This window comes from Staurois parvus, unplaced genomic scaffold (genome assembly GCF_062004578.1).
Source record: "Staurois parvus isolate SC_StPar_1 unplaced genomic scaffold, SC_StPar_1.0 ptg000450l, whole genome shotgun sequence".
Taxonomy (NCBI): Eukaryota; Metazoa; Chordata; class Amphibia; order Anura; family Ranidae; genus Staurois; species Staurois parvus.
In genome coordinates, this window is record NW_028318246.1 from 2,714,551 (window position 1) to 2,741,022 (window position 26,472).

Genomic DNA, 26,472 nt, shown 5'->3' on the forward strand with positions numbered 1-26,472 from the left:
ATTCTAAATTTATTGAAAGGTCCACTGAATTGAATTAAATATTACAACATTTTGGAAGTGTTGGAACTCTTACTATCCCTGGGCCTCTATAGAACATTCCAGCACTCTGGAGCAGTACATGATCATTGTACTTCATAAAACTGATTAACTGAGGTCACTGGTCAATGTAAACATTTCACAAATCTCACTACCATTTTTCAAGACAAGAAGCAGTTGCATTATAAGCAGATAAAAACATTCACTGCAGTTGCTTTCTTTGCACTTTGCTTCAATATGAAGGAAAACTTGGACTTGATGTCAAATATCTACAGTATACACACACACTTTTTTATTTTATTTTTTTAAAATAAACTGCAGATCAGTGGCCTGCACACACTCCTAACCACTACAAAAAATATGCATTTTATGCTTGAAGCAGGGGCAGACTGACAATTCATGGGGCCCCCGGGCAATAGGGGATCATGGGGCCCCTGTGTCCTTGCCCAAACTCAAAAAAACCTATGAAAAAGGTACCAGGGGCATCTCATGGGGCCCCCTACTGACCCTGTGCCCTCGGACAGTGCTCGAGTTTCCAAATGGTCAGTCCGCCCCTGGCATGAAGGTAAAAAACCTTTGCTGTCCTGCTTTCTCCACAGCCCTTTAATACTCACCTGAGCCCCCTCTGGATCCAGCAATGTGCACGGGAGCTTTGGTTGTCCCAGGTCTCTCTCCTCATTGGCTGAGACACAGGTGTCACAGCCAGTGAACCAATGAGGAGAGAGTGGGGGTTGCACAACTTCTCTATTTGTCTTATGGATGCATAGAGTGGGGCTTGGCAGCGAGCATGCACCAGTGCCCCCATAGCAAGCGGCTAGTTATTGGGGGCGGTGAACAAGGGGGAGGAGCATCTGGTGGGGGACCCAAGAAGAAGAAGATCGGGGTTGCGCTCTGCAAAACCATTGCACAGAGCAGGTAAGTATGACATGTTAGGTATTAAAAAAAAAGAGGCTTTAATATCACTTAAATTTTCATGGGACATTGCACACACATCTGCTGTCTTTGCAAATCGCTGCAGATACTGTTTTTAGTTTACTGGGAGCTTTTTTGATACAGTGGAGATAGTGATATTAGACTTGGAGGTGACTTACAAATGGCAAATAGGCTGTTCACATAGGAAGAGAATTTTCCCTTTGCTTAGTGAATGTGGTGAATATTCACTGATTTTCCTTTAGTAAATCAACTCCATTGCATTGATGCAAGCAGTTTAGCCTTGTAGCACTGAAAGGAGGTACAGGCCACACCAACAGTATACACAGAGTACTTTTAAGGACAATGGGTATAACTACAAAATTATATATTTAAAACTGAAGTTTAGTTATGCCAATTTTTACATAGTTACATTGGTCCAGTTTGGACCAATGTAAGTATGCATGTGCCATACCTGTGGAATCCTCCATAGGCTGGAAATCACTGTAGTATGTGCCTCTACTGCAGTGATCTCTATTAACATGTAGAGTAGATACTTGGGTCCTATGCCAAGTATCTTCTCTACTGCATTGTGAACACAGCAGGTTACTCACTTGGCAAAGATGCCATTCAGAGAACACTTTGGATTTTGTCACTGAATGCACAGTATCCTCTGATTGAATGAGGTGGAAAGATGGGGCAGTAATCTCGCAATCTCCATCTAGTCCAATCAGAGAACACTTTGCATACATTGAGAAAATGCAAAGTGTTCCCTGAATGGTTTGAAGCAAATGACCTGCTGTGTTCACAATTCAACAAGGCAGCTATTTGGTATGGGGACCTGAAAGCTAGTGGGGATCATTGTAGTAGCATTGCTTACTACAGTGATTTTCAGCTTCCAGAGGGATCTCACAAATCTAACACATACATACTTACGTTGATCCAAGTTGGACCAATGTATCTCTGTAAAAATTGCCATACCTAAACTTCAGCTTTAAGTTTAATTGCTATTGTCTGTACTCTGAATAAATCTGCTAATCAAACATTTGAAAAGAGGGCATTTCTTGTCATCAGTGTCACATAGATAGGTTTCTGGCTCTTGTTTAAAATAGTATTTATTTCTTGCTTTGAAAAACCATAAGTGTATGTAAGTGATAAATGCCAGCAGCGTATTGTCAGCTCCCATGTCTGTGCACTGTAGAAATGATCCAACATCCCATTTGCTACCAATGTTACTAAAATGTTTAGAGTTCATAAATCACTTTGGGGACTCTCAGATGGGAGGTTCAGTTTTAGTGTAGACAAAACCAACCATTTTACCACAAAGACACTGAACACTTTACACCACCGCAGTCAAAGCCCTGTGGGGTTCATATAAGCACAGGTCAGTTTAAAAGCTAATGACTGAGCTACTTCTGTCGTTCACAATCCTAATATTTTCAGGGCCGTGTCTTGTTAAGAACAGCTAGTATATTTATTTAATCTTATGCAAAAAATAAATATACTTTATGTTTAAAACCACAGTTTAATATAGTTAATCATGTTTTTGCCAGAATACTGCGTGTTTAAGGAACAGAATGGGAAAGAATTTATAATGAGGTTATATATGGGCTTAATGAGGACGGCAGGCAGGCAATTTTGTATTTCACCAAAAATTCATATAAGGTGTATATACATTGTAGAAATATTACAGACATGGAATTTATATGTATATAGGTTTGACTAACAAAAATAATAATTTGGTGCATGTGAACCTTGCTAAAATACTCATGTATTTACTTATCCTGAAATATCTCTGTCACCTAAAAGGGAACTTTACATTAAACAAAACCAAATAACATACAGGAAATGTAAAATAAAAATTTGATTGATATACAGTATTGAGGAAATGTCATACTACTCTGACCCCTTTGGTCACATGACCTCTGCTAAATGCTGTATTATGAGACTGGTTACCAAAACCAAGCATTGGCTCACAGTCAGTATTCTCCTGGCCATCACAAGTTCAAGCATGTGGTAGGCAGGACAAAGTCACCAACTTGTACCTGATAGTTCTGCCTGACTGGAACTTTATGCATAGATATTATTCAGAGATTGATGTGGAAGTCTCAAAATACTTGGCACAGGTGCTGTCCATGTTCTGTTTATTTTGCTTTGTTTATTTTAAATAATTTAAAATTTACATTTAAATTTTACATTTACATTTTATAAATTTGCTTAATTACTTAGATCAGGGGTCTCCAAACTTTCTACACAAAGGGCCAGTTCACTGTCCTTCAAACTTTAGGAGGGCCGGACTGTGACCAGCAGGAGCAGAACATGGTATTAGGGGGAATAAATTCCCATTATTGGTATCAGTGGGAGAAATAGTATCCCATCATTGGTGTCAGTGGTATGAAGAGTTCCCCATCATTAGTATCAGTGGGAGGAATAGTGCCTGATCATTAGTGTCAGTGGGAGGAATAGTGCTTCATCATTGGTGTCAATAGGAGGAATAGTGCCCCATCATTGGTGTAAGTGGGAGGAATAGTGCCACATCAATGGTATCAGAATGACGGTGGACCGGAAGTGCGTCAACGCGTTTCGCCCCACCCACAGGGGGTGGGGCGAAACGCATTGACGCACTTCCGGTCTGCCGTCATTCTGGCTTATGTCACTTCCGGTGTTTGGAACGCACGCCGAGTGACCATCTTAGTGGTGGAAGGCTGTTCATCCTCTGCAGATACTACAGAAGCGTGAGATCCCTATATTTGCAGTTGTGGAAAGTGGTTATCTTGAAGCCATCTATTCTATTAAACAAGGCTTTTAACTATATTTAAACATGTGAGTGGCCTTATTCTATCTTTATATTCTATATTAAGTGGCAGTATTACACTATGTAGTTTCTTTCTCTATACACCATTGAGGATTCCATGGAGGAATAAAGTGGAGGCAATTAATATTCCCAATCAGGGTGAAAAAGAAGATTTGATCTCTCTTGGAGGGGTTATAGGATCCCTTATTTCCTATAAGGCTCATTACTCACCTTTATCTGGTGAGTGCGGTCATTATTATTTTTCACGTGATGGACAGGTGGAAGCACATTTTGAATAATTTACTATTGGTCTTCATGTGAATAAGGACTTATTTTCACATGGACACTTATTGTTATTTTTATTTTTGTTCACTTGTGTAATTTTGTTTGTAGATTTTGTGCTTTTTTTTTGTTCTTTATTATTGGTTTTTTTCACTGTTGCACAGCTGCATAATCACTTAGTATTTTCTTTTTGGTGCTGGGATATATATTTTTGATTTTACCTCAAATCTGTGTCTCATTCTAAACCAAAGTGCAATGTGCTAACAACAGTGCAATTACAATATCACATTATATACCCATCCCTCTCAGGAAAAGTGCAATGTGCTAAAAATACAGAAGACATCAAGTGACAAAACACATATGGCGGGGCCAGGTACTGATGTCACCACGCATAGCAGGTTGAGTCTCGATGTTTGGATTGTGGCCAAAGACAACCCCATTTTATAATTATATTCCAGTCTACTTGTGTCAATGGAGATACAATTTAATGTGAGTGGCTTTCTATTGTTATATACAAATAAATATTGGTGAACAAAAGCAAAACAGGGTGCACTCTCTTCGTGCATTAACGTAGTAAACCAAGAATTTATTATAAAGCAAAAAAATGCATTCTCACAACCAAAGGGGGATAAAAACAGACAAGAAGAGACCATAATAACAGTCCAAAGTGACGGTAGACCCTTAGTAAGGTAAGCTAATGCGTTTCTGGAGACAAACTTCCTTCATCAGAGGGCTCTGATGAAGGGAGTTTGTCTCCAGAAATGCGTTTTACACTATGGAAGCTCCCCTCTTCTTTTTCCTTCTATGAGTGATTATGAGATATGAGTGTGCTGTTCTAAGAAACCTCTGGAGACATAATCGCAAACTGCACTAGCAGTTCGCTCTGGTGAGTTTATTTAATCTATTCAGTGGTGGAAGAGCACTTTATTGGTGGTGTTATCACACTGGCTTAACTGCTTCCTGTCCACCCTATAGCAGATATACTGCTACAGGGCGGCACGGGAGCGCAAAATCACTTATATATCTACATGATTTTGCATAACCAGATAGGGGGCGCACGTGAGGCACACATGCACCCTACCCACGCTGCCATTCGCGGCCGTGGCTGTCAATCACAGGGTCCCGGCCGGTAATTACTCACTGGCTCCTAGTGATTGCCGAGCATCTCTGACAGGGGGGAGAACTGTTCGTAAACAAAACAGTTCTCCATGTCAGCTCGTGCACACTGCTTTGCATGGCTGTGCACAGCACAGCCATGCAAAGCAGTGTGCTTACAGTGAAGCACAGACACAGCATACAGTTATAAACAGCACACAGTTAACTCTTTGATCACCCCACATGTTAACCCCTTTCTGCCCAGTGCCATTAGTACAATGTCAGTGCTTTTTATTAGCACTGATCACTGTATTAGTGTCACTGGAGATGTCAGTGACACCAAGTCAGTTCTCCCCAGTGCCAGAATGCTCGCCGCAGTCCCGCTATAAGTCGTTGAATCCCAGTACATATACCGCCATTTGTAAACGCTAAAACTTTCACGTAAACCATTTCATTTACATGTATTGGGATTTATTTTTAGCAGATATGTAGCAAAATACATTTTGGCCTAAATTTATGACAAAATGTGATTTTTTTTAAAAAAAATTTAAAGGACATGTTTAATAGCAAAAAGTCAAACATATTGTTTTTTTCTCAAAATTGTCGGTCTTTTTTCTATAGCACAGAAAATAAAAACTGCACAGATGATCAAATACCACCAAAAGAAAGCTCAATTCATGGGAAAAAAGGACGCAAATTTCATATAGGTGCAGCATTGCATGACCACGCAATTATCAGTTAAATTAATGCAGCACCATAACGGAAAAAAATGGCCTGGTCAGGAAGGGGAAAGAAAAAAACTTTTTTTGTGGATGGTTTCATATTTTTTTTTTCATGGACACGAGAATATATGTTGGACTTTGCAGGATAATAGAGAGTGTTTTGAGTTAACAAATTGGTGTCAGCACAATGATTTATTTTTGTTTGTTTACACTGATCACTTTTTTTGAAGAATATATATGTGTGTATGGGAATAGAGGTAATATACAGTAAGGACGAATTCATACATACACCTGGTTCGCACTTTATGAGAGAGTTGGTTATATACAGTAATATGTTTGCACTGTTTTTAGCACATTGCACTTTTTTCTGAAAGGGATGGGTATATATTGTGATATTGCATTTGCACTGTTGTTAGCACACTGCACTTTGTTTTAGAATGAGACACAGATTAGCGGTAGTTGGGAAGTGTAAGCAGCGCCATTCTATTTTTGAGGATTAATAGAAGTGTTATGGTTATACTATAAAGAATAGCAGCTGCCTTGAAAGCAGTTGAGTGGTCTAGAGTGCAGTCCCATACAATATTTTCATCTAAGATGGGAATTCCTTCACTTTGGAGAGCGTTCATTACCTGTTGTGCCCCTAGGACAGAAAGTAAAGGGAAACCTTTAACCCTTCTCTACTGTATCCAAAACTAATGAATGTTTTAGCTGTACATACACTTGAACAGATCGAATTGAGATATTGTATTAAGGTCCTGGCAATTATTTACTTATTTATTTCAGGTACTTATATAGCACTGTCAATTTACACAGTGCTTTAAATATATATATTGTACATTCACATCAGTCCCTAACCCTCAAGTGGCGTACAATGTAGGGTCCCTAACTTACATTCATATATACACATACTAGGGACAATTTAGACAGGAGCCAATTAACCTACCAGCATGTCTTTGGAGTGTGGGAGGAAACCCACTCAAGCACAGGGAGACCATGCAAGCTCCAGGCAGGTGGTGCCATGGTTGGGATTTGAACCTGCGACCATAGTACTGCCAGGTGGAAATGCTAGCCATGTAACCACTGTGCTGCCCATAAATTATCTCAATCTGTTACTATGCTGCCCATAAATTCTAATATGACCTTATTTTTTATTTTAGGTGCCAACTGTATGGCCCACAAGACAAGAACTGGAAGCCTGGAAATATCTGAGCTTGACCACAACTCAAATTCTTCAAGTGAGTACAATTATTAAAACAGTCTTCAATGTTTCATTAATAACCCAGGAGTAAGGGAATACTGCTCAATAATACATGTAAAAATAAACCTAGAATTTCTCTCTTAAAAAGCTTGTGCATTAAAGACTTTCTGGAAAACCACAATTAATAATAGGCGCATCTGCTAAAGCTCAATTCCTCAAGGGTTTGGTGAATCCTCCTCAAAATTCAATGAACCCAAAATTAGAGCTCAATCTTGTTGAAGTCTACAGGGAACACGCCTTGTTAAATTTGGGTTATTGGAATCTGGGTACTGCCATGGAGAACATGTAGGAATGTAAACAAAAAAGGGTTTTTTTCAATACCATACACAAAATGCTTTAAGCACTTTTATTTAAATATATTCCTCAATCGCCACAAAGGAAATACTTCTAATTATGCCTTTACAAGCTCAGATATTACTATGTAATGGTAGCAGTGACATCATTATTGTGATGTACACAGCTTGTGCAGAGAATAGAGCTATAGGAGGGAACTATCTGGCTTGGTCCACTGCAGGCTTTATTACATAATGCTCCTGCTCTTTTTTCTTTTACAATTAGCTTGGGTTACATACTGCAGCAACACCACAATCTGATTTATTTCAGTTTGAAAAAAAAAAGCTTTTTTTCAGGTAACAATAGCAGTGACATCTGCTTTGACTGTCAGATAGAAAATGGCCAGTAGTTCACTGTGCTGCCACAAATTTCTTCAATCTTTTGAGAATTTAGAGAACAGACATAATTCAACAGTGTAAAATTATGTAGCAGGACACCTATAATGAGGGAGAGTGACTGAAGAAGTACTAAGACGAAAAAGTCCAGGCAGGTGTCTTGCTACAAGAATAAAGTGATAACAAGACACTTTTATTCAGGGATAGTAGACCCAACTGGTGTATGCCTAACTTTTTTTTGAATGCATGAGGATAGGGGGTGTGAGGAATTTAAGTGATATAATGTGAGGTAGTTTAAAGTGATACTCACACCTGCAAGATCAGTCTGTATATGCAGTAAAACATGCTTGTTATACTCACTGTGGAACCTGAGGGGTTAATCCTCCACATTTTGTAAAAAGGTTGTTTGATTCTGTCTTCTCTGATCCTCCCCTTCTTTTACTGTCCCTAATCAATTTACTGATAGTACAGAGCTCTAGGAGTCACTCTGCACATGCTCAGTTTAGTGTGTATTCCTAGAGAGTTTTTTTTTTCTTTGGGAGGGTACATGTGATCAGCACAGGGCCAATCAGCACTATCCAGACAGAGGGCCAGGGGTCATGCAGCCTTATAGGATAGTCAGAGAGTAAGAGGAGAATGAAAACTCCTCCTACAAGATTAGCCAGTGCTCAGCCAGACACTGAAAGAAGACTGTTATATACTGCTGATGAGAAAAGTTATTTAGCAGTTTAAATTTACTAAAATTATTGCATTTCCATGTTCTGTGTACTGTGGGATACAGGATATAGTGAATGCAGGGTCATGGGTTTAGTAACACTTTAAGTTCACACTGTTCTTGCACTTTCCTTTTAAACAATGTGCGCTGCAAACAAATGGCAGCTTAAAGAACAGAGGGCCTGATGTAGAGCATGGGCCTTGGCCCGGGTCTGAATAGCATTGAACATCACTTTATTGAGCAACTGGGTCTATTATAGGGGCATAGATCAGGCTCAGTCTGTTCACATGAATGGCATACTGATATCTGAGAAGGTCTGGAAACCCTATGCTGCCTCTAGGTTTTGGTAGGGTCAGGATCATTGTTTAGCCTAGCCTTTTCCCCCCTCCCATACCTGGGTTAAGAAGTGGGACCATAGGTCTTTTAAGAATACTGGGAGGAATTTGATCAGGAACATTTGTAATAAATACCGCAGACATGGGAGAATATCTATCTTTAAGATGCTGTTGCAATCAAGTGAATGCCTTCCTGTTCCACCTCTTGAGATCCATTTTGGTAATCTTGGCCAAAGGTCTACAGTTAATTTCAAAGGTTTGTGTAAAACTCATATGTATGTTGGTACTTATATGATTTGTTCATGCAAAGGAACAGATCTAGCTATGTTCATTGCCTCCAATTTGTAAAAATGAATCTAAAAGTTTGTTATGGAAACATACTGCTCCAGTTCTAAGAGCGGCACTGGAATGGAAGCAATCAGGGAGGTAATTAAAACATGAGTTTGTCAGCATACAGTATGCCATAACCTTATGAGATCCCAAGTTCATTGTGAGTCCTGAGATATCCCTGTGGACTCATTTTGTGCAAAGGACTGGTTCCAAGGTGATTATAAAAATCAGAGGGATAGTGGACATCCCTGAAAGGTGTCATTTCAGTTAACCTCCTTGGCGGTATTCCCGATTGTAGCTCGGGGTAAAATTTCAGTACCAAGAGCGGTAACCCCGAGCTACACTCGGGCTTACCATGCGGCGTTGCTCAGGGAGTCCCTGCAGCGCTTACCTTGTCCTTCGCTCCCGCGATGTGTCCCCTGCAGCGTCCCCGGCCATCCCCTCCGGCCGATGCCAGCATCTGGCTTCCGTGTTCCGGTCCCTGTGACGTCGGGACAGCGGCAAATTTGAAATTTTTAAAAATGTCATTTATTTTAAAAATGATTATTATATAGTAAAACATTGCTGTTTCAATGCATTTCACATATATTTTGTCCCTACTGCTTTGTCCTGTGCCCTGCCTGCATTTTGTCTGTTCTTTCTGCCTGGAAACTTAGAAAAGTCCATGGTGTCCAAAAAGCGTCCCTTTATGTCAAAAGCGGTTGTAGACCAGCTAGAGAACAGCGATAGTAAATCAGAACCACTTGCAGAACTGAGTGATAATGATTTGTGGGGAAATTCATCATCAGACACTGAAAACGATTTTGCGACTTTGCTCAGTGATGTGCGAATTTGCCTCTGTATTTCAAATTTCAGTGTTTTTGGTTTGATTAGATTATTGAATTAAATATATTATTATTATATTATTATTTTTTATGATTATTTATTAAATTATAATTTATGATTTCGTGTTTCAAGTTTTATCATATCCGGAATGTTTACTAGACTCTTGTTCGGACAGATTTCAGTGAGTTATTCCTAAAAATTACAGCCTACAATAAAAAACTACATATTTCCATGCAAAAAAATGGTACCGCTTTCAGCACAAAAAAATCGGAAATAATCATACCGCCAAGGAGGTTAATGAAGGGTGCTGAAATGGACTCATTTATAATAACTGACACAGAAAGATGGGAGTAGAAGGTGCAAATTCATTTTTGAATGTTAGCTTCTAGGCTGATGTGGGCCAGCATACCATGTATGAAATCCCAAGTAACCCTATTAAAGGCTTTTTAAGCATCCATAGATTGGAGGATGAGGCAAGTGTTCTTTTGTGAGCAAAAGTAATTGCATGAAGTACTTGTGTATTGCCTCTAGCCTCAGTTTCTGGAGAAAAGATGGATTGATCAGGATGGACAAAATATGGGCTGTGAGGTAGAATTGGGTAACAAGTATCCTGTTGAAGATTTTCAATCCCATATTTAGAAGGTGGGTGGTCATTTTTCTCACTATAGGAATTCCTGCTATATATGTCTTGAAAGTATCAGTAGGGATAACTAATAACGCACGATTACTAATTTCAAGAGTAAGGGTAGATACTAAGGGTGTTTCATTAGTTGCATGAGGATGCACCTTTTTTTTGGAATGTATGTCATTGGTTTAGTAAGGCACCAAGCACTTAATGGAAATGTGAGCACGTTTAGGTACTCTAAGGGCTATTTGTTTTTTAAACATACTCCACTATTCATTGTTATTTATATCATGCAAGATTGATGATCCAGAGGATAAGGGTAGGTATTTAAGGACTGAGTTGTCACAGAAGGAGACACGTTTTGTTGATGCATGGCACGCAATCACACATTTGAAATAGCTTCATAAAAGGAAGAATATTAATCTGCAGAATTGTATTGCACTTGTGGAAGAAAGGAGAAACAGAGACAGGATGCATCTTTTTTTCATGTATGTATTTATTTTGATTCATGAATGAAGAGCCTCTCGTTTTATTTGGTGAATACTATGGTGAGAACATTTTGATGAACTTTTAAAGATAATTGACATTTTTAGGAGCTGGCTGTTGAATATAAATACATTTGAGCCATGAGACCTTTATTTCTCTAGATGCCTTGTATAATCAAAGTGAGTTTTTTGCAAAGAACAGGACTAGGTCTTGTATATGTGCGGTTTATAAGCAGGATCTTGGATCAGAGATTCCTTTAATTCCAGTGCCAGGTCCTTTGAGTTACTCACTGAGGGCAAGGGGACAGTGGGTAGGGATATGGTCTGATAAGGAGAAAGAGACAATCGTTGTAGACAAAAGGAGGAGTTCATCTTAGTGAATTAATATATAATCAATATAAGAATAAGAGACATGAATGGAGGAAAAATATGTGTAGTCTTCAGAGTTCTACAGGTATCAGTTAAATAATGGTCATGAAGAGCTTTCTAGCTTTCCCGAGGGCAGAGAAGGAGAGGTGAGAGGAGCCTCGAGAAGCATTTTTAAATTGTAATCTGAGACTACATTGGATTAAAAATAAACAATTTAAATGCTTGAGCATTATTAGTACTTTTCTACTGCACCTGGCACTAACACATTCTTGAGAGCTGGTTTGCATAGATACCATTAAAAGGTTTGGATATAGCTAAAAGGTATACAGTATCCTAGCCATCCTTTCTTCCCCCAATACCACTACCATCACCAACACCATCACCATCACCACACACCTCCAACAATTCAAATTCAAAACTGAAGAGTCAAGAGATTCTGCAAATACTCTACTTCACTACAGCATTATAAATCAGGTCACTGCTTTGGTACTTCACTTTCTTCACTGTACCACAATAGAACACAAGATGTTACTGCTATTAAAAAGACTGTGGCATTGTGAATAGAGCAATGTAGAATTAATTCATTATAGCAAGCCTGATGATAAGTGAAGTTGAAGAAAGAACTCCGTGTTTGGAAAAGCTGTAAACTGGGATTACAATTTTCTATCTATTTGAGACTTTTTCATGTACATCTTGAGCATTTATGTTCTGCTATTCCAGATGAAAGATCGAAATGCAGCTTTTTCATAATGCAGCAAGACAGGAATACTATTAGCCTAGTGATTTTCTCTTCATGCTGAGCAGGAAATGTTGTATCAGCTGAGAAATGTAGCGCAGAGCGTAGGCTGCTCTCCTGCCTCTGCTGTTGGTGCTAAACAGGAGTGTTCGAAGCATAAATTATCCCATCCAGCAGTCTCTGAGGCAGTCTGTGTGTATGTAGATAAATAAAATGTACAAGCTTGCTTCCTTGTGAGGGACTGGAGATCTTCTGCTGAGGTCTCTACTTATAAATTATTTTGTTACATAAAGGAAGTAAAAATTGTACTGCATAAATAAAAATTAACTCATTTGGTGCTGTATAACTTGGCATGAGCTGAATAGTGTGATCTGTAAATGAAGAAGCATGAGTATCTTCAATGTTGCAATGACAAAAAATAGGCATAGGGATCAAAATCACTTGTAAATTTACATGCTTAAAGCAGACTTCCAGTTGATTTTAAAAAAAAAAATAAGCATCTACAAAAACTGTAGCTGCTGACTTTTAAAATACAGACACTTACCTGTCCCACAATCCAGTAGTGACCTCACTATGGCTGGTTTCACCAGCAGTCTTCTCTCCCCAGCTCCGGCATCTTTAGTGTGGGTACCTGGCTGTGACAGCTTGTGGCTTCACAGCCGGGTGCCCACTGCGCATGTGTGAGTAGCGCTGCACATTGTGAATGGTCCCGTAGTCTTCTGGGACCTGTCATGTGTCCCAGAAGACTGAGGAGGGAGGGAGGACAACTTTCACTTCCAATCGCCTCAGGTAATCACAGCGGAAGTAGGAGAAGGTACCCCAAAGGTGCCAATACTTAACGGGGAACGGGGGACAATGCATTAAAGTTGAACTTCCCCTTTTGGGTAAAGCTCCGCTTTAAAAAAACCAGGTCAGATGCGCTTGAGTGGCACCAGTGTTTCTTGTTCATAGTTACTAATTCTTTCCCATATGTGTAGTTTTTATATGTAGATTGGGGGAGTGCTTTTTCAATCATTGAGGGGGAAAAAGGGAGACATGATTGAAACCATTAAATATATTCACAGTGTGAGTAAGGTTCAAGAGGAAAATATTTTCAACATGAAGCTGAGATACAGTAGGGATGGGCAAATCTGCTGAGCTTCAGATTGTGAGGGATTCACAGAATCCTGCTTAAATCCGTGGACCCCAAATTTAGCATAGGAATATTATGAAGTCTATAGAGGATGAACCTTGATTCAAGAAACTCTTGGATGGGCTTCTTAGCAAACAGAGTATACAGGGATATTGGATTTTTAACATGAGCACACACACCCACACAGATTTAACTGCATAGACTGGTGTCTTTATTCAACCTGAAATTGGGTGTAACATGTTATAAAAGGTGAACTTATCTTTTCAAAGTTTAAAAGAAAAAAAAACACTTCAAAACCAATTCCACATTCCCCAAGCCACCTCCCATCTCATATCCCCAATTATTTAAAAAAAATAGACTTCAGATATACATTATGTTTGGTAGAAACTGGCTAGCATCACAGTATGCAAGCACTAGAATAGGCAGCAAATAGAAAAAGACAAGGCAGGTTTTATCTTGCAATAAAAATTAGAATGCATTATCTGAGAAACAAATATTATAAAAAGATGGGTTGAGTGATATTTTTTTAACCTCCCTAATGGTATTCCCGAGTGTAGCTTGGGGTAAAATGTCTGTACCAAAAGCGGTAACCCCGAGCTACACTCGGGCTTACCATGCAGCGCTGCATAGGGAGTCCCTGCAGCACTTACCTTGTCCTTCGCTCCCGCGATGTGTCCCCTGCAGCGTCCCCGGCCATCTCCTCCGGCTGATGCCGGCATCCGGCTCTTGTGTTTTCCGATCCCTGTGATGTCGGGACGTACGGGCGGCGGCGGGAAATTTGAAAATTAAAAAAAAATGTAATTTTTTTCAAAACGATTTTACATAGTAAAACATTGCTGTTTCAACCCATTTCACATACATTTTGTCCCTACTGCTTTGTCCTGTCCCCTGTCTGCATTTTGATTGTTCTTTCTGCCTGGGAACTTAGAAAAGTCCATGGTGTCCAAAAAGTGTCCCTTTATGTCAAAAGCGGGTTTAGATCACTAGAAAACAGCGATAGTAAATCAGAACCACTTGCAGAATTGAGTGATAATGATTCGTGGGGAAATTCGTCATCAGACACTGAAAACAATTTTGCGACTTTGCTCAGCGATGTGCAAACTTGGCGCTATATTTCAAATTTCAGTGTTTTTGGTTTGATTATATTATTGAATTAAATGTATTATTATTATATTATTATTTTTTATGATTATTTATTAAATTATAATTTATGATTTTGTGTTTCAAATTTTATCGTACCCGGGATGTTTAATAGACTCTTGTTCAGACAGATTTCAGTGAGTTATTCCTAAATATTACAGCTAGAGATGAGCGAATCGAACATGACGAAGTGGAATTCGTTCCGAAGATTTGGAAAAATTCTATTCGCGACGAATCCGAAGATTAGCAAACTTCGGATGCACAAATCGAATTTTCCCAAAAATGGCGGCGACATGTGTGGCGACAGGAGAAAATGGACAGAGAAGATGGGGCGGGGATCTCTGGGAAGGCGCGCAGACAAGGCGCGCTGACCCATAATGCATTCATGAGTCATGAATCATGACATGTGATCGCATTAGCCAATCAGCAGCCAACCAGCACTGTGTAATGGTGGAGCTATAAATCGCGGCCATCTTAGAATTCTCCATTAGCCTCCGGTCATTCAAGAGAGACAGACCTGTCTGTATTAAGGGACAGAGTTAGGGCCACAGAGACTTTAGGGCCACAGACTTTCTGCTTCACAACCACTATTGTACGTTCAAAGAGTTAGATCCATTTACACGCCGGGTGGCGGTAATATTTTTGGGGGGATTAGTGCATTCCAGTGACATAAACGTACAGTTTCCAGCCAACGGCAAGCTGCAATTGACCGATTGTGCTAAATAAACTGACTTTCTGCTTCACAACCACTATTGTACGTTCAAAGAGTTAGATCCATTTACACGCCGGGTGGCGGTAATATTTTTTGGGTGATTAGTGCATTCCAGTGACATAAACGTACAGTTTCCAGCCAACGGCAAGCTGCAATTGACCGATTGTGTACAATAAAATGACTTTCTGCTTCCCAACCACTATTGTACGTTCAAAGAGTTAAATCCATTTACACGCCTGCTGGCGGTAATATTTTTTGAGTGATTAGTGCATTCCAGTGACCTAAACGTACAATTTCCAGCCAACGGCAAGCTGCAATTGACCGATTGTGCTAAATAAACTGACTTTCTGCTTCACAACCACTATTGTACGTTCAAAGAGTTAAATCCATATACACGCCGGGTGGCGGTAATATTTGTTGGGTGATTAGTGCATTCCAGTGACCTAAACGTACAGTTTACAGCCAACGGCAAGCTGCAATTGACCGATTGTGCTAAATAAACTGACTTTCTGCTTCACAACCACTATTGTACGTTCAAAGAGTTAAATCCATATACACGCCGGGTGGCGGTAATATTTTTTGGGTGATTAGTGCATTCCAGTGACCTAAACGTACAGTTTCCAGCCAACGGCAAGCTGCAATTGACCGATTGTGGTAAAAAAACTGACTTTCTGCTTCACAACCACTATTGTACGTTCAAAGAGTTAGATCCATTTACACGCCGGGTGGCGGTAATATTTTTGGGGGGATTAGTGCATTCCAGTGACATAAACGTACAGTTTCCAGCCAACGGCAAGCTGCAATTGACCGATTGTGCTAAATAAACTGACTTTCTGCTTCACAACCACTATTGTACGTTCAAAGAGTTAGATCCATTTACACGCCGGGTGGCGGTAATATTTTTGGGGAGATTAGTGCATTCCAGTGACATAAACGTACAGTTTCCAGCCAACGGCAAGCTGCAATTGACCGATTGTGCTAAATAAACTGACTTTCTGCTTCACAACCACTATTGTACGTTCAAAGAGTTAAATCCATATACACGCCGGGTGGCGGTAATATTTTTTGGGTGATTAGTGCATTCCAGTGACATAAACGTACAGTTTCCAGCCAACGGCAAGCTGCAATTGACCGATTGTGCTAAATAAACTGACTTTCTGCTTCACAACCACTATTGTACGTTCAAAGAGTTAAATCCATATACACGCCGGCTGGCGGTAATATTTTTTGAGTGATTAGTGCATTCCAGTGACCTAAACATACAGTTTCCAGCCAACGGCAAGCTGCAATTGACCGATTGTGCTAAATAAACTGACTTTCTGCTTCACAACCACTATTGTACGTTCAAAGAGTTAAATCCATATACACGCCGGGTGGCGGTAATATTTTTTGGGTGATTAGTGCATTCCAGTGACATAAACGTACAGTTTCCAGCCAACGGCAAGCTGCAATTGACCGATTGTGCTAAATAAACTGACTTTCTGCTTCACAACCACTATTGTACGTTCAAAGAGTTAAATCCATATACACGCCGGGTGGCGGTAATATTTTTTGGGTGATTAGTGCATTCCAGTGACCTAAACGTACAGTTTCCAGCCAACGGCAAGCTGCAATTGACCGATTGTGCTAAATAAACTGACTTTCTGCTTCACAACCACTATTGTACGTTCAAAGAGTTAGATCCATTTACACGCCGGGTGGCGGTAATATTTTTGGGGGGATTAGTGCATTCCAGTGACATAAACGTACAGTTTACAGCCAACGGAAAGCTGCAATTGACCGCTTGTGCTAAATAAACTGACTTTCTGCTTCACAACCACTATTGTACGTTCAAAGAGTTAGATCCATTTACACGCCGGGTGGCGGTAATATTTTTTGGGTGATTAGTGCATTCCAGTGACATAAACGTACAGTTTCCAGCCAACGGCAAGCTGCAATTGACCGATTGTGCTAAATAAACTGACTTTCTGCTTCACAACCACTATTGTACGTTCAAAGAGTTAAATCCATATACACGCCGGGTGGCGGTAATATTTTTTGGGTGATTAGTGCATTCCAGTGACATAAACGTACAGTTTCCAGCCAACGGCAAGCTGCAATTGACCGATTGTGCTAAATAAACTGACTTTCTGCTTCACAACCACTATTGTACGTTCAAAGAGTTAAATCCATATACACGCCGGGTGGCGGTAATATTTTTTGGGTGATTAGTGCATTCCAGTGACCTAAACGTACAGTTTCCAGCCAACGGCAAGCTGCAATTGACCGATTGTGCTAAATAAACTGACTTTCTGCTTCACAACCACTATTGTACGTTCAAAGAGTTAGATCCATTTACACGCCGGGTGGCGGTAATATTTTTGGGGGGATTAGTGCATTCCAGTGACATAAACGTACAGTTTCCAGCCAACGGCAAGCTGCAATTGACCGATTGTGCTAAATAAACTGACTTTCTGCTTCACAACCACTATTGTACGTTCAAAGAGTTAGATCCATTTACACGCCGGGTGGCGGTAATATTTTTGGGGGGATTAGTGCATTCCAGTGACATAAACGTACAGTTTCCAGCCAACGGCAAGCTGCAATTGACCGATTGTGCTAAATAAACTGACTTTCTGCTTCACAACCACTATTGTACGTTCAAAGAGTTAGATCCATTTACACGCCGGGTGGCGGTAATATTTTTGGGGTGATTAGTGCATTCCAGTGACATAAACGTACAGTTTACAGCCAACGGCAAGCTGCAATTGACCGCTTGTGCTAAATAAACTGACTTTCTGCTTCACAACCACTATTGTACGTTCAAAGAGTTAAATCCATATACACGCCGGGTGGCGGTAATATTTTTTGGGTGATTAGTGCATTCCAGTGACATAAACGTACAGTTTCCAGCCAACGGCAAGCTGCAATTGACCGATTGTGCTAAATAAACTGACTTTCTGCTTCACAACCACTATTGTACGTTCAAAGAGTTAGATCCATTTACACGCCGGGTGGCGGTAATATTTTTGGGGGGATTAGTGCATTCCAGTGACATAAACGTACAGTTTACAGCCAACGGCAAGCTGCAATTGACCGATTGTGCTAAATAAACTGACTTTCTGCTTCACAACCACTATTGTACGTTCAAAGAGTTAGATCCATTTACACGCCGGGTGGCGGTAATATTTTTGGGGTGATTAGTGCATTCCAGTGACATAAACGTACAGTTTACAGCCAACGGCAAGCTGCAATTGACCGCTTGTGCTAAATAAACTGACTTTCTGCTTCACAACCACTATTGTACGTTCAAAGAGTTAGATCCATTTACACGCCGGGTGGCGGTAATATTTTTTGGGTGATTAGTGCATTCCAGTGACATAAACGTACAGTTTCCAGCCAACGGCAAGCTGCAATTGACCGATTGTGCTAAATAAACTGACTTTCTGCTTCACAACCACTATTGTACGTTCAAAGAGTTAAATCCATATACACGCCGGGTGGCGGTAATATTTTTTGGGTGATTAGTGCATTCCAGTGACATAAACGTACAGTTTCCAGCCAACGGCAAGCTGCAATTGACCGATTGTGCTAAATAAACTGACTTTCTGCTTCACAACCACTATTGTACGTTCAAAGAGTTAAATCCATTTACACGCCGGCTGGCGGTAATATTTTTTGAGTGATTAGTGCATTCCAGTGACCTAAACGTACAGTTTCCAGCCAACGGCAAGCTGCAATTGACCGATTGTGCTAAATAAACTGACTTTCTGCTTCACAACCACTATTGTACGTTCAAAGAGTTAAATCCATATACACGCCGGGTGGCGGTAATATTTTTTGGGTGATTAGTGCATTCCAGTGACATAAACGTACAGTTTCCAGCCAACGGCAAGCTGCAATTGACCGATTGTGCTAAATAAACTGACTTTCTGCTTCACAACCACTATTGTACGTTCAAAGAGTTAGATCCATTTACACGCCGGGTGGCGGTAATATTTTTGGGGGGATTAGTGCATTCCAGTGACATAAACGTACAGTTTCCAGCCAACGGCAAGCTGCAATTGACCGATTGTGCTAAATAAACTGACTTTCTGCTTCACAACCACTATTGTACGTTCAAAGAGTTAGATCCATTTACACGCCGGGTGGCGGTAATATTTTTGGGGTGATTAGTGCATTCCAGTGACATAAACGTACAGTTTACAGCCAACGGCAAGCTGCAATTGACCGCTTGTGCTAAATAAACTGACTTTCTGCTTCACAACCACTATTGTACGTTCAAAGAGTTAGATCCATTTACACGCCGGGTGGCGGTAATATTTTTTGGGTGATTAGTGCATTCCAGTGACATAAACGTACAGTTTCCAGCCAACGGCAAGCTGCAATTGACCGATTGTGTACAATAAACTGACTTTCTGCTTCACAACCACTATTGTACGTTCAAAGAGTTAGATCCATTTACACGCCGGGTGGCGGTAATATTTTTGGGGGGATTAGTGCATTCCAGTGACATAAACGTACAGTTTCCAGCCAACGGCAAGCTGCAATTGACCGATTGTGCTAAATAAACTGACTTTCTGCTTCACAACCACTATTGTACGTTCAAAGAGTTAGATCCATTTACACGCCGGGTGGCGGTAATATTTTTGGGGGGATTAGTGCATTCCAGTGACATAAACGTACAGTTTACAGCCAACGGCAAGCTGCAATTGACCGCTTGTGCTAAATAAACTGACTTTCTGCTTCACAACCACTATTGTACGTTCAAAGAGTTAGATCCATTTACACGCCGGGTGGCGGTAATATTTTTTGGGTGATTAGTGCATTCCAGTGACATAAACGTACAGTTTCCAGCCAACGGCAAGCTGCAATTGACCGATTGTGCTAAATAAACTGACTTTCTGCTTCACAACCACTATTGTACGTTCAAAGAGTTAAATCCATATACACGCCGGGTGGCGGTAATATTTTTTGGGTGATTAGTGCATTCCAGTGACATAAACGTACAGTTTCCAGCCAACGGCAAGCTGCAATTGACCGATTGTGCTAAATAAACTGACTTTCTGCTTCACAACCACTATTGTACGTTCAAAGAGTTAAATCCATATACACGCCGGGTGGCGGTAATATTTTTTGGGTGATTAGTGCATTCCAGTGACCTAAACGTACAGTTTCCAGCCAACGGCAAGCTGCAATTGACCGATTGTGCTAAATAAACTGACTTTCTGCTTCACAACCACTATTGTACGTGCAAAGAGTTAGATCCATTTACACGCCGGGTGGCGGTAATATTTTTGGGGGGATTAGTGCATTCCAGTGACATAAACGTACAGTTTCCAGCCAACGGCAAGCTGCAATTGACCGATTGTGCTAAATAAACTGACTTTCTGCTTCACAACCACTATTGTACGTTCAAAGAGTTAAATCCATATACACGCCGGGTGGCGGTAATATTTTTTGGGTGATTAGTGCATTCCAGTGACATAAACGTACAGTTTCCAGCCAACGGCAAGCTGCAATTGACCGATTGTGCTAAATAAACTGACTTTCTGCTTCACAACCACTATTGTACATTCAAAGAGTTAGATCCATTTACACGCCGGGTGGCGGTAATATTTTTGGGGGGATTAGTGCATTCCAGTGACATAAACGTACAGTTTCCAGCCAACGGCAAGCTGCAATTGACCGATTGTGCTAAATAAACTGACTTTCTGCTTCACAACCACTATTGTACGTTCAAAGAGTTAGATCCATTTACACGCCGGGTGGCGGTAATATTTTTGGGGTGATTAGTGCATTCCAGTGACATAAACGTACAGTTTCCAGCCAACGGCAAGCTGCAATTGACCGCTTGTGCTAACTAAACTGACTTTCTGCTTCACAACCACTATTGTACGTTCAAAGAGTTAGATCCATTTACACGCCGGGTGGCGGTAATATTTTTTGGGTGATTAGTGCATTCCAGTGACATAAACGTACAGTTTCCAGCCAACGGCAAGCTGCAATTGACCGATTGTGCTAAATAAACTGACTTTCTGCTTCACAACCACTATTGTACGTTCAAAGAGTTAAATCCATATACACGCCGGGTGGCGGTAATATTTTTTGGGTGATTAGTGCATTCCAGTGACATAAACGTACAGTTTCCAGCCACCGGCAAGCTGCAATTGACCGATTGTGCTAAATAAACTGACTTTCTGCTTCACAACCACTATTGTACGTTCAAAGAGTTAAATCCATATACACGCCGGGTGGCGGTAATATTTTTTGGGTGATTAGTGCATTCCAGTGACATAAACGTACAGTTTCCAGCCAACGGCAAGCTGCAATTGACCGATTGTGCTAAATAAACTGACTTTCTGCTTCACAACCACTATTGTACATTCAAAGAGTTAGATCCATTTACACGCCGGGTGGCGGTAATATTTTTGGGGGGATTAGTGCATTCCAGTGACATAAACGTACAGTTTCCAGCCAACGGCAAGCTGCAATTGACCGATTGTGCTAAATAAACTGACTTTCTGCTTCACAACCACTATTGTACGTTCAAAGAGTTAGATCCATTTACACGCCGGGTGGCGGTAATATTTTTGGGGTGATTAGTGCATTCCAGTGACATAAACGTACAGTTTCCAGCCAACGGCAAGCTGCAATTGACCGCTTGTGCTAACTAAACTGACTTTCTGCTTCACAACCACTATTGTACGTTCAAAGAGTTAGATCCATTTACACGCCGGGTGGCGGTAATATTTTTTGGGTGATTAGTGCATTCCAGTGACATAAACGTACAGTTTCCAGCCAACGGCAAGCTGCAATTGACCGATTGTGCTAAATAAACTGACTTTCTGCTTCACAACCACTATTGTACGTTCAAAGAGTTAAATCCATATACACGCCGGGTGGCGGTAATATTTTTTGGGTGATTAGTGCATTCCAGTGACATAAACGTACAGTTTCCAGCCAACGGCAAGCTGCAATTGACCGATTGTGCTAAATAAACTGACTTTCTGCTTCACAACCACTATTGTACGTTCAAAGAGTTAAATCCATTTACACGCCGGCTGGCGGTAATATTTTTTGAGTGATTAGTGCATTCCAGTGACCTAAACGTACAGTTTCCAGCCAACGGCAAGCTGCAATTGACCGATTGTGCTAAATAAACTGACTTTCTGCTTCACAACCACTATTGTACGTTCAAAGAGTTAGATCCATTTACACGCCGGGTGGCGGTAATATTTTTGGGGGGATTAGTGCATTCCAGTGACATAAACGTACAGTTTCCAGCCAACGGCAAGCTGCAATTGACCGATTGTGCTAAATAAACTGACTTTCTGCTTCACAACCACTATTGTACGTTCAAAGAGTTAGATCCATTTACACGCCGGGTGGCGGTAATATTTTTGGGGTGATTAGTGCATTCCAGTGACATAAACGTACAGTTTACAGCCAACGGCAAGCTGCAATTGACCGCTTGTGCTAAATAAACTGACTTTCTGCTTCACAACCACTATTGTACGTTCAAAGAGTTAGATCCATTTACACGCCGGGTGGCGGTAATATTTTTTGGGTGATTAGTGCATTCCAGTGACATAAACGTACAGTTTCCAGCCAACGGCAAGCTGCAATTGACCGATTGTGCTAAATAAACTGACTTTCTGCTTCACAACCACTATTGTACGTTCAAAGAGTTAAATCCATATACACGCCGGGTGGCGGTAATATTTTTTGGGTGATTAGTGCATTCCAGTGACATAAACGTACAGTTTCCAGCCAACGGCAAGCTGCAATTGACCGATTGTGCTAAATAAACTGACTTTCTGCTTCACAACCACTATTGTACGTTCAAAGAGTTAAATCCATTTACACGCCGGCTGGCGGTAATATTTTTTGAGTGATTAGTGCATTCCAGTGACCTAAACGTACAGTTTCCAGCCAACGGCAAGCTGCAATTGACCGATTGTGCTAAATAAACTGACTTTCTGCTTCACAACCACTATTGTACGTTCAAAGAGTTAAATCCATATACACGCCGGGTGGCGGTAATATTTTTGGGGGGATTAGTGCATTCCAGTGACATAAACGTACAGCTTACAGCCAATGGCAAGCTGCAATTGACCGCTTGTGCTAAATAAACTGACTTTCTGCTTCACAACCACTATTGTACGTTCAAAGAGTTAGATCCATTTACACGCCGGGTGGCGGTAATATTTTTTGGGTGATTAGTGCATTCCAGTGACATAAACGTACAGTTTCCAGCCAACGGCAAGCTGCAATTGACCGATTGTGCTAAATAAACTGACTTTCTGCTTCACAACCACTATTGTACGTTCAAAGAGTTAGATCCATTTACACGCCGGGTGGCGGTAATATTTTTGGGGGGATTAGTGCATTCCAGTGACATAAACGTACAGTTTCCAGCCAACGGCAAGCTGCAATTGACCGATTGTGCTAAATAAACTGACTTTCTGCTTCACAACCACTATTGTACGTTCAAAGAGTTAAATCCATATACACGCCGGGTGGCGGTAATATTTTTTGGGTGATTAGTGCATTCCAGTGACATAAACGTACAGTTTACAGCCAACGGCAAGCTGCAATTGACCGATTGTGCTAAATAAACTGACTTTCTGCTTCACAACCACTATTGTACGTTCAAAGAGTTAAATCCGGTTTTATTTTTGGGGTGCTTATTGAATTAAAGAGTATGTCAGACAACACGCAGAGGAGTGGCAGAGGAGGCAATGTTTCAGGAGCAAGCAGACGTGGCAGCAGAGGAAGGGGTCGAGGCAGCACTAGTCGCAGCCAGAGGCCAGTGCTCCCGGTGTCATCCAGCGGTCGTGTCTCCACCGACAACCCTGCCGTCATCGATTGGTTGACTCGGTCGTCTTCCTCTTCCCAGGTCACCTCTGACACCTACAGCCAACGGTCGGTGGGTACGTCAGACACAACCGTTAGTTGGCATGGCCCGGGAGCAAGCCCACTGAAATCACGTGTCCTCGACCTGCCCCTGACCTTTGGTGTTCCCTCACCAAGTGAAGTATCGCATGCTGTGGGCTCAGGCCCACTGTACAGTGAGGAAGAGCTAACAGAGGGCGGTCAGGAACGGGGGGAGACATCCGCCTCTTCAGCAGCCAGGCGAAGAAGTACTGGCGAGGAGAGTGGCTCGGTAGCCGGTCTAGAGACTGGTCTGTCTCCTGACCCACACGCAGCCGAGGGGGCTAGTAGTGACGCGGAGACCCTAATTGATGATGATGAGGCTGATCGCACTTGGCAGCCTCGTCGTCATTAGGCTATTGCTTCCGCATCATCAGGAGAAGAGGGTGCCAGCTTGCCAGCGAGCAAAACAGTCGGTGGGTTGCCCAGGAGGCAGCAGGGTCGCAGCAGTGTCAGTGGAGCCAAACGGCCACGGAGTAGAGCACCAGCTCCACTGCAGCCTACCACCACGGCCAGTAGTGGTGCCGGTGTGCACGGAGGAAGTAGCAGTCAGCCAGTGAGGAGTAGCGGGGGCAAAGTTTCCTACTCGGCGGTGTGGCAATTTTTCGTCAAGCCGCCCGAGGAAGTAAACGTAGCCGTATGTCGACTATGTGGCCAGAAAGTCAAGCGTGGCCAGGGGGCCAATGTTGGGACTACAGCGTTGCGTCAGCATATGCAGCGTCGCCATTCGGTGGCCTGGGAAAACCGTGATAAAGATACGGCGGTTCTGCCTGCTTGCTCCGTCACCCGACGTCAATCGCCCTCTATCAGCCAGTCAAGGCTCCAACACCTCTGCTGAGGGGAGTTGTCGCTCGTTGGCATCTTCCGCTCGTTCAGATGCTCCTTCTCCTGCTACTCCTCTTCACGGATTCCGTCAGCAGTCTTTCTTGGAATCCGTTTCCAAGAGACAACAGTTTGCGAGCACGCACCCGACGGTGCAGAAGCTGAACGTCCTCCCGTCCAAGTTGCTGGTGCTGCAGTCCCTCCCTTTCCAAGTGGTGGACTCAGCACCTTTCCGAGAAATGATGGATTGTGCCGAGCCGCGGTGGAGAGTGCCAAGCCGGCATTTCTTCGCCAAAAAGGCAGTGCCAGCCCTGCATTCACATGTAGAAGAGATGGTGGGCCAGTCTTTGAGCATGTCGGTCTCTGCCAAAGTGCACGGCAGCGCCGACGTGTGGAGCTGTAACTACGGTCAGGGACAGTACATGTCATTTACGGCCCACTGGGTGAACGTGGTGCCGGCACAGCCGCACCAGCAACTTGGACAGGTCACGCCGCTTTTGCCTCCACGTTTGCACGTCCTTGGTCCAGCAAAGATGTCCGCCTCTACCACCTCTTCTTCCGCCGTGTCCTCAGCCGCCACCCCCGTGCCAAGTCCCATTACCCGACCGGCATATCACGCAACGGTGTCACGCTGTGCTGCACCTGGTATGCCTTGGCGAACGTAGTCACACAGGGGAGGAACTTCTGAGTGTAATGAACAGAGAAATCGACAGATGGCTGTCTCCGCGCAAACTGAAAATCGGAACCATGTTGACCGACAACGGAAAGAACATGGTGTCTGCTCTGTGTCAAGGAAGGTTATGCCATGCGCCATGCATGGCTCACGTGTTCAATCTGGTTGTCAAGCGGTTCCTAAAATCCACCATCCCACTGCAAGACATCCTTAAAATGTCACGTAAACTTTGCATGCATTTCAGCCATTCCTACACCGCAAAGCACACCCTCCTTGAGCTGCAGCGGCAGAACGGAATTCCACAGCATCGCCTGATCTGCGACGTTGCAACAAGGTGGAATTCAACCCTACATATGTTACACCGCCTTTACGAACAGCGAAAGGCCATCACCGATTTCCTGATGTTACAAGCGGATAAAGGTACTCCTCTGTGTAACTTAGATGTCAGCCATTGGCAGCTCATGCGTGACACCTGCCGCTTGCTCAGGCCCTTTGAGGAGGCCACGCTATTCGTGAGTCGGCAGGACTATGGGATGAACGACGTCATTCCACTGTTGCACGTCCTGGAACAAATGCTGTTAACAATGGCTGGTCAGGGTGCGGTAGACGTGGCGCACAGATCTCAACGCCACATGACCCCTGTGGGGGCAGGACAGGAAGAAGAGGAGGAGGTAGAGGAGGACATTGGTGCTCAGGAATTATTGAGTGAAATGGGTGGTTTTTCCACTCAGCGGACAGGAGTGGAGGAGCAGGAGCATCTGGTAGAGGAGGAGGAGGAGACAGAGGACCCAGACGCACCGTGGCAGTATGCTGTGGAGATGGAGGCAGGGAGTCCCTCGCATTCCTTGGCACAAATGGCCCATAGCATGCTCGGTTGCTTGCGTAGCGACAGC